The sequence below is a fragment of the Arachis ipaensis genome, chromosome B1 (assembly GCF_059453495.1).
Source record: "Arachis ipaensis isolate K30076 ecotype BB chromosome B1, ASM5945349v1, whole genome shotgun sequence".
In the NCBI taxonomy this organism is placed as follows: Eukaryota; Viridiplantae; Streptophyta; class Magnoliopsida; order Fabales; family Fabaceae; genus Arachis; species Arachis ipaensis.
In genome coordinates, this window is record NC_142436.1 from 55,015,774 (window position 1) to 55,023,371 (window position 7,598).

At 40.9% G+C, this 7,598-nt stretch overlaps 1 non-coding gene across 1 annotated transcript; it reads left to right on the forward strand.

Annotated features, from left to right (window-relative positions):
• Positions 1–3,807: 3,807 nt before the first annotated feature.
• LOC148576625 (small nucleolar RNA R71) lies at positions 3,808–3,911 on the forward strand. The gene has a single exon (XR_015903051.1). It is a non-coding gene; the product is annotated as a small nucleolar RNA R71 (small nucleolar RNA).
• The last annotated feature ends 3,687 nt before the right edge of the window (positions 3,912–7,598 follow it).

Consider the following 7,598-nt stretch of genomic DNA (forward strand, 5'->3'; position numbering starts at 1 on the left):
AATTGTTGTGGCATTTCATTTCTTCTTGGCAGGTTCCCCGCTTTCTGGCATTCATGGCAGTGCTTCACTAGTTCATTTGCATCTTTGAAGATAGTGGGCCAATAAAAACCACACTGCAACACCTTAGCTGCTGTTCTTTCTCCTGCAAAATGTCCTCCATAGGTGGAGCCATGGCAGTCCCATAAGACTTCCCTTCCTTCTTCCTCTGATATGCATCTTCTGAGTATGCCATCCGAACATTTTTTGAACAAGTATGGTTCGTCCCAGATGAAGTATTTGGCATCATTTACCAATTTCTTCCTTTGATGCTTATTAAATTCCAACGGCAAACTCCCAGTGGCCTTGAAGTTCGCTATGTCTGCAAACCAGGGTGCTTTGTGAATTACCATGAGTTGTTCATCAGGAAAGCACTCATTTATATGTGTGCTTTGTGCGCTTCCTTCTTTACATGGTATCCTTGATAAATGGTCTGCCACCTTGTTCTCTACACCCTTCTTGTCTTTGATTTCAATGTCAAATTCCTGCAACAAAAGAACCCATCTAATAAGTCTTGGTTTGGATTCTTGTTTAGCAAGTAAGTATTTTAAAGCTGAATGATCAGTGAAGACAATGACTTTAGATCCAATGAGATAGGATCTAAATTTGTCAAATGCAAAGACTATTGCCAAGAGTTCTTTTTCAGTGGTTGTGTAATTCCTTTGGTTATCATTCAAGACCTTACTGGCATAATAAATCACATGTACCAAATTGTCTTTCCTTTGTCCTAACACTGCCCCAACAGCAAGGTTTGATGCATCACACATCAGTTCAAAAGGTAAGTTCCAATCAGGTGGGGCAATGATAGGTGCAGAGGAAAGTTTTTGCTTCAAAAGTTCATAGGCTAGCATGCAATTTTTATCAAATACAAAGGGTGTATCAGAGACAAGCAAGTTACTCAAAGGTTTGGCTATTTTAGAAAAGTCTCTAATAAACCTTCTGTAAAAACCAGCGTGTCCCAAAAAACTCCTAATTGCCTTGACATTACTTGGTGGGGGTAATTTTTCAATGAGTTCCACCTTAGCTCTGTCCACCTCAATGCCTCTATTCGAGATTTTGTGGCCAAGGACTATTCCTTCTGTGACCATGAAATGACACTTTTTCCAGTTTAATACTAGGTTGGTCTCTTGGCATCTCTTAAGCACCAAGGCAAGGTGGTGTAGGCAGCTAGGAAAAGAATCTCCAAACACAGAAAAATCATCCATGAAAACCTCAATAAATTTTTCAATCATGTCTGAAAAGATGGACAGCATGCATCTTTGGAAAGTGGCAGGTGCATTGCACAATCCAAAGGGCATGCGTCTATAAGCAAAAACTCCATATGGACAAACAAATGATGTTTTCTCTTGATCTCTAGGATCAACTACTATCTGATTATAGCTTGAGTATCCATCCAGAAAGCAATAGTAAGCATGTCCTGCAAGCCTTTCAAGCATCTGATCCATGAATGGGAGTGGGAAATGATCTTTTCTGGTGGCTTCATTGAGCTTCCTGTAGTCTATGCACATCCTCCACCCAGTGACAGTTCTTGTGGGTATGAGTTCGTTCCTCTCATTTGGCACCACAGTTATGCCACCTTTCTTGGGCACTACATGGATGGGACTAACCCATGGGCTATCAGAAATGGGGTAGATTACCCCTGCCTGCCATAACTTCATGACCTCCTTTTGTACCACTTCTTTCATGACGGGATTCAATCTTCTCTGAGCTTGAATGTAGGGTCTAGCATCCTCTTCTAACAAGATTTTATGCATGCATATGGATGAACTTATCCCCTTTAAATCAGCTAGGGTCCATCCAATGGCGTCCTGATGAGTTTGTAGCACATTGATCAATTTTTCTTCCTGTTCTTGGCTCAGGGCAGAGCTAATGATAACAGGATAGCTTTCATTACTACCCAAGTATGCATACTTGAGATTAGGGGGCAATGCTTTGAGCTCAGGTTTTGGTGCTTCCTTCTCTTCTTTCACTCTATCTGGCATGCTTGGCATGGTTGTTTCAGCAGCCTTGATGTCACTATCTTCAATATCCTTGGTGAACTCCTCCTCTGCCACTTCCTTTGTTGTTTCCTCAAAGGTTTCTTGTACTGCAATGTCCACTACATCCACCCTCATGCATTCCTTTAGTGATTCTGATGGATAGCTCATTGCCTTGAATACGTTAAACACCAATTGCTCATCATGTAGTCTAAGAGTGAGCTCACCCTTTTGGACATCTATGATGGCTCCTGCAGTAGCCAGGAAGGGTCTTCCCAGAATTATTGAAGCTTCGGCTTCTTCCTCCATATCTAATACCACAAAATCGGCAGGGAATATGAAATCTCCCACTTTTACCAACAAATCCTCAACTATCCCATGAGGGAATTTAAAGGTTCGGTCTGCCAATTGGAGGGCCATTCTTGTTGGTTTGGCTTCCTCAATCTCCATTCTTCTCATCATTGTTAGAGACATCAAATTGATACTGGCCCCTAAGTCACACAAGGCCTTCTCCACCATGACTTCTCCTATGATGCAGGGGATTTGAAAACTGCCTGGATCCTTCAGTTTCTGAGGCAATTTGTGTTGAATGATGGCACTGCATTCTTCAGTCAACAACACAGTTTCCTCATTTCTCCAGCTTCTCTTTTTGGTCATTAATTCCTTTAAGAATTTTGCATAGAGTGGCATTTGCTCTATTGCCTCAGCAAACGGGATGTTGATTTGAAGCTTCTTGAAAATCTCCAAAAATCTGGAGAATTGGCCATCCTTTTCACCTTTCATCAAACGTTGAGGATATGGTGCTTTGGGTTTATACGGCTTCAGGACCTCTTTTTCTTTTTCTCTTGTTGCAGACGGTGTAAAGGATTGTCCCTCTTCCTTGTCTCTCACATTTTCCTTTGCTTCATCCTCTGTGGGTTCACTTGAGATCTCCTTCAACTTTTTTCCACTTCTGAGGGTTATGGCTTTACATTCTTCCCTTGCAATAGCCTTGGCAGCATGAGAAACACTTGGCCCAGGGATTTGCTTATACAAATACCCAATTTGATTTTCTAACTTCTCGATGGCAGCTCCTTGGTTTTGCAAGTTGGAAATTACTTCTTCCTTAAAAGCTTTCAATTCGGTTATGTCTTGACCCATGGTTGCAAGCATTCCTTCTATCCTGTTTAATTGATCTTGAAATTGTTGGTTCGGATTAGGTTGGGTAGGTCGATTATTTTGGCCTTGATATGATGGTTGGGAGTAAGTGTTTTGTGTGGCTTGGTATGATCTTTGGTTGGAGTTTTGGTATGTGGAATTGTTATGTTGGTTATGGTTGTAAGGTTTGTGGTTTTGTGGTTGGGTTTGTTGGTTCCCCCACCCAAAGTTTGGGTGGTTTTTCCATCCTGGATTGTAAGTGTTGGAATGTGGATCATATGATTGCCTTTGTTGATTTCCTACATAATTGGCCTCTTCCCAATCACCTCCTTCAGTGCTTTCTTCCTCTTGCTCTTGTGTGTGTATTGCAGCCACTTGCTTTGTTTCTAATTTCCTGGTGAGCTCTGCTAGTTGCTTGGCAAACACCTTGTTTTGGGCTAGAATTGTATCAACATGGTTCAGCTCCATGACTCCCTTAGTGTTGTGTCTCTCTGATGCATAGTAGTACTCATTCTCAGCCACTGTTTCAATCACTTCAATGGCTTCTTCCACAGTCTTTTTCCTGTTCAATGAACCTCCTGATGAATAGTCCACAGCCTTCCTTGATTCATAAGAAAGTCCATCATAGAAAATGTGCAATTGCACCCAGTCATGGAACATGTCTGGTGGGCATTTCCTTGTCAAATCCTTGAATCTCTCCCATGCCTCGTAGAGAGTTTCACCATCTTGTTGTCTAAAAGTCTGAACCTCAGATCGAAGCCTATTGACCTTTTGTGGGGGGTAGAAACGTGCCAGAAACTTGCTTTCCACCTCGTCCCATGTTGTTAGGCTCCCCCTTGGGAATGATTCCAGCCACTTAGCTGCCTTGTCCCTAAGTGAAAATGGGAACAAAAGCAGTTTATAGGCATCTTCCTGAACTCCATTGGACTTCACAGTGTCACAAATTCTCAGGAATTTTGTGAGGTGTTGGTTTGGATCTTCATTAGCACTCCCACCAAATGAACAATGATTCTCCACAAGTGATATTAGCTGTGGTTTGAGCTCAAAATTGTTGGCCTGAATGGGTGGTTTCTGAATGCTGCTACCACAATTCCCAGAGGTTGGGTTTATGTATGAACTAAGAACCCTCCTCTCAGGAATGGCATTGTTTCCATCAGCTCTCTCATGTTTGTGAACTTCTCTATCCATGTTGAGATCTAGAGCTTCCTCAAAATTGTCCTCAGATTCTCCTTCAGATTCTTCTTCTCCCAGTACTCTCTTCCCTCTTGCTTCCCTTCTAAGTCTATGAAGGGTCCTCTCTGGTTCGGTATATGGAGGAGTTGATGTCTCTCCTCTCCTACCTGTCATACAAGAACACAGCACAGGCACCAAACAAGTGAAATACTCTTGGTTAATGGAAGAGTATGGTCAGAGCAGTTGAGGAATTAATTCAAACAGTTAGTGAGTCAGTGAGTTAGTTGCTTGAATTTAAAGGCATAAAGAAAGAAAGCATGTAACGGAGTGCAGAAATTAAAATTCAACAAGTAACTTGAACAGAATTAACAAAGCAAGAAAAATTGCTCAATCTAGTTAACTTCCAATTTGAGAATTGTCAATCGAAAACCAATCCCCGGCAACGGCGCCATAAACTTGATGCGCATAAACTTGTTATGCCACGATTTAGGAAATTGCACGATCGGCAAAAATTCCTTCCGGCAAGTGCACCGGTTATCGTCAAGTAAAAACTCACAATAGAGTGAGGTCGAATCCCACAAGGATTGGTTGAGTGAGCAATTCGGATTAGAAGTGTGTTCTAGTTGAGCGGAATCAAAACTTAGATGAGAATTGCGGAATGTAAAATTGGCGGGAAATGTAAATGACAAGAAATTGAAATGGCGGAATCTTAAATTGCATGAAGTAAAGAGCAGAAGCTAAATTGTTGAAATTAAAAGGGAATGGGGGTGATTGCATGAATTTAATTGCAGAATGTAAAGAGAAGTGGAAATCAGAAATGGGGAATTCATTGGGTTATAGGAGATATTGAGATCTCCGAATCAAAACATGTTTATCTCTTCCTCAACCAATGCGTTCATTGAATTTTGCTTGGCAATCTTATATGATTGGATCCCAATCCCTTGGCTCACCAATTCTCTCTAAAAACAAACAAATTCCCAATCCCTTGGTTTAAATGTTCATAAGAAGAGATGATGCTCGATCACTGATTATACCACACAGTTTCATGAACCACAATTTGGTAGGATTACATGTCACAATATCCATCCAAACCCCAATCCAATTCACTGTGAGAAAGCTTCTCTAGCATGAATCCTCCATTCCTTTCCCAAGGTTCCGAAGGATTCCAATTATGGGTAGTTTCTTTCCCAAGACAACTACCCAATGGAATTAGATCGAGAAGCTTTCTAACAAAATTCAAGAGAAAAGATTGAAGAAGAAGATAAACTATTATTGATTCATTGAATTACAATAGAGCTCCCCAACCCAATGAAAGGGGGTTTAGTGAGTCATAGCTCTGAATTCAATTACAAAGATATGAAAACTAGCCAAATGAAAAGGAAAAAGTCCCTTCCTAACTTAAATTCTATCCTATTTATACACTTTCTATATTGAGCTTCTGTTGTGTTTCTTGGGCTTTGAGGCTTCTCCCTGCTTTCCTTTTGCCTTGGGTTTATGATCCATAATCTTGATGAGGCTGCTGATCCAAATTCTGTAACATTCATTGAGCCAACTTAGTGATAATCAAATAATGACACATGACTCAACAAATTGAAATTTCAGACTCATCAATCCTCCAGGCCCAATCCCATAAACCATGATATTCAATTGGGTTTCATACCAGAGTAAGTTTAAGTTAATGTTTGTGCTCAAATACTAACTTAAACCGCAATATTTTTGGCCCAGAAACCTTTTCCAAGAGTGGCGTTTAAGTTGCAGTTTAAGCTTAAACTGCAGCTTAAACGCCAGACACTTCCAGTGATGCCTTTTGTGGAAGCACGTTTAAGCTTCAGTTTTAGGTTAAACTGAAGCTTAAACGTGGAAATGGAAGAAGGCAGCCCTGGAGGGTCACTTAGTCGAACACGTTTAAGCTTCAGTTTAAGGTTAAACTGAAGCTTAAACGTGGAGATAGGAAAGGCAGCCCTGGAGGTCGAACACGTTTAAGCTCCAGTTTAAGGTTAAACTGGAGCTTAAACGTGGAAGAGGGGAAAGGTAGCCCTGGAGGTGTCGAACACGTTTAAGCTCCAGTTTGAGGTTAAACTGGAGCTTAAACGTGGAAATGGAGAGAGCAACCCTGGAGGAGAAAACTTGGTCGAACACGTTTAAGCTCCAGTTTAAGGTTAAACTGGAGCTTAAACGTGGAATGCTCCTGGTGCCTTTCTCCCTTCTGGCGTTTAACCTCCAGTTTAAGGTTAAACTGGAGGTTAAACGTGAAAATGCTTCTTTGGTGAGAGTTTGTGTCGAACACGTTTAAGCTCCAGTTTGAGGTTAAACTGGAGCTTAAACGTGGAATTGCTCCCATGGTGAATTTCCCACTTCTGGCGTTTAACCTCCAGTTTAAGGTTAAACTGGAGGTTAAACGTGGAAATGCTTCTTTGGTGAGACTTTCATTCTGGCGTTTAACCTCCAGTTTAAGGTTAAACTGGAGGTTAAACTTCAGTTCCAGCATTTCTTAGCCTTCATGATTTTGGCGTTTAAGCTCCAGTTTAAGCTTAAACTGGAACTTAAACTCCACATGTGATATTCAAGCTTCCTTTATTGACTTTGTTGCTTCCTTGCCTAGCCTCTTCTTCCCTGAAATCATCCAAACAATTGCATCAAAGTCTTGCAAAATTTCATGAGAAATCTTCCATTCATAGCATTCAAGTAATATAACTAAAAACTCATGGAATTTGCATCAAAATCATACTGTTTGGATGGTTCATTGCTTTGTTATTCATTTAACCATTCTTGGTTACTTTAAGCTCAAGAAAATGCATAAAACCACTAAAACTAACAGAAAAATGCTAGTGAAACTAGCCTAAGATGCCTTGGCATCAGTATTCAAAGAGAGTCTCATTGTCATCCTGAACAATTGTAGAGATATCCTTCCTCAGTTTATCAGTAACTTCAGATGGAAAGAATTTCTCCAGAAACTCCTTTCTGAGTGTATCCCAGTTGGATACATTTGCTAGAGGTTGAGTGTAGTACCACTCTCTTGCTTTTCCCTCAAGAGAAAACAGAAAAGCTTTCAGCAAAATTGAAGTTTCATCAGTGCCATCACGCCTGACAGTAGAACAGGCTGCCTGGAAATCTCTCAAGTGCTTGATAGGCTCTTGAGCAGGTAGGCCATGAAACTTGGGCATCAAATTTAACAGTGCGGTCTTTATTTCAAAATCTGTAGCTACCGCTGGATGATGCGCTTGAAACGGTTGCATTGTAAAATCAGGAGCTCCTTCCTCCTGAATGGTAACTCTT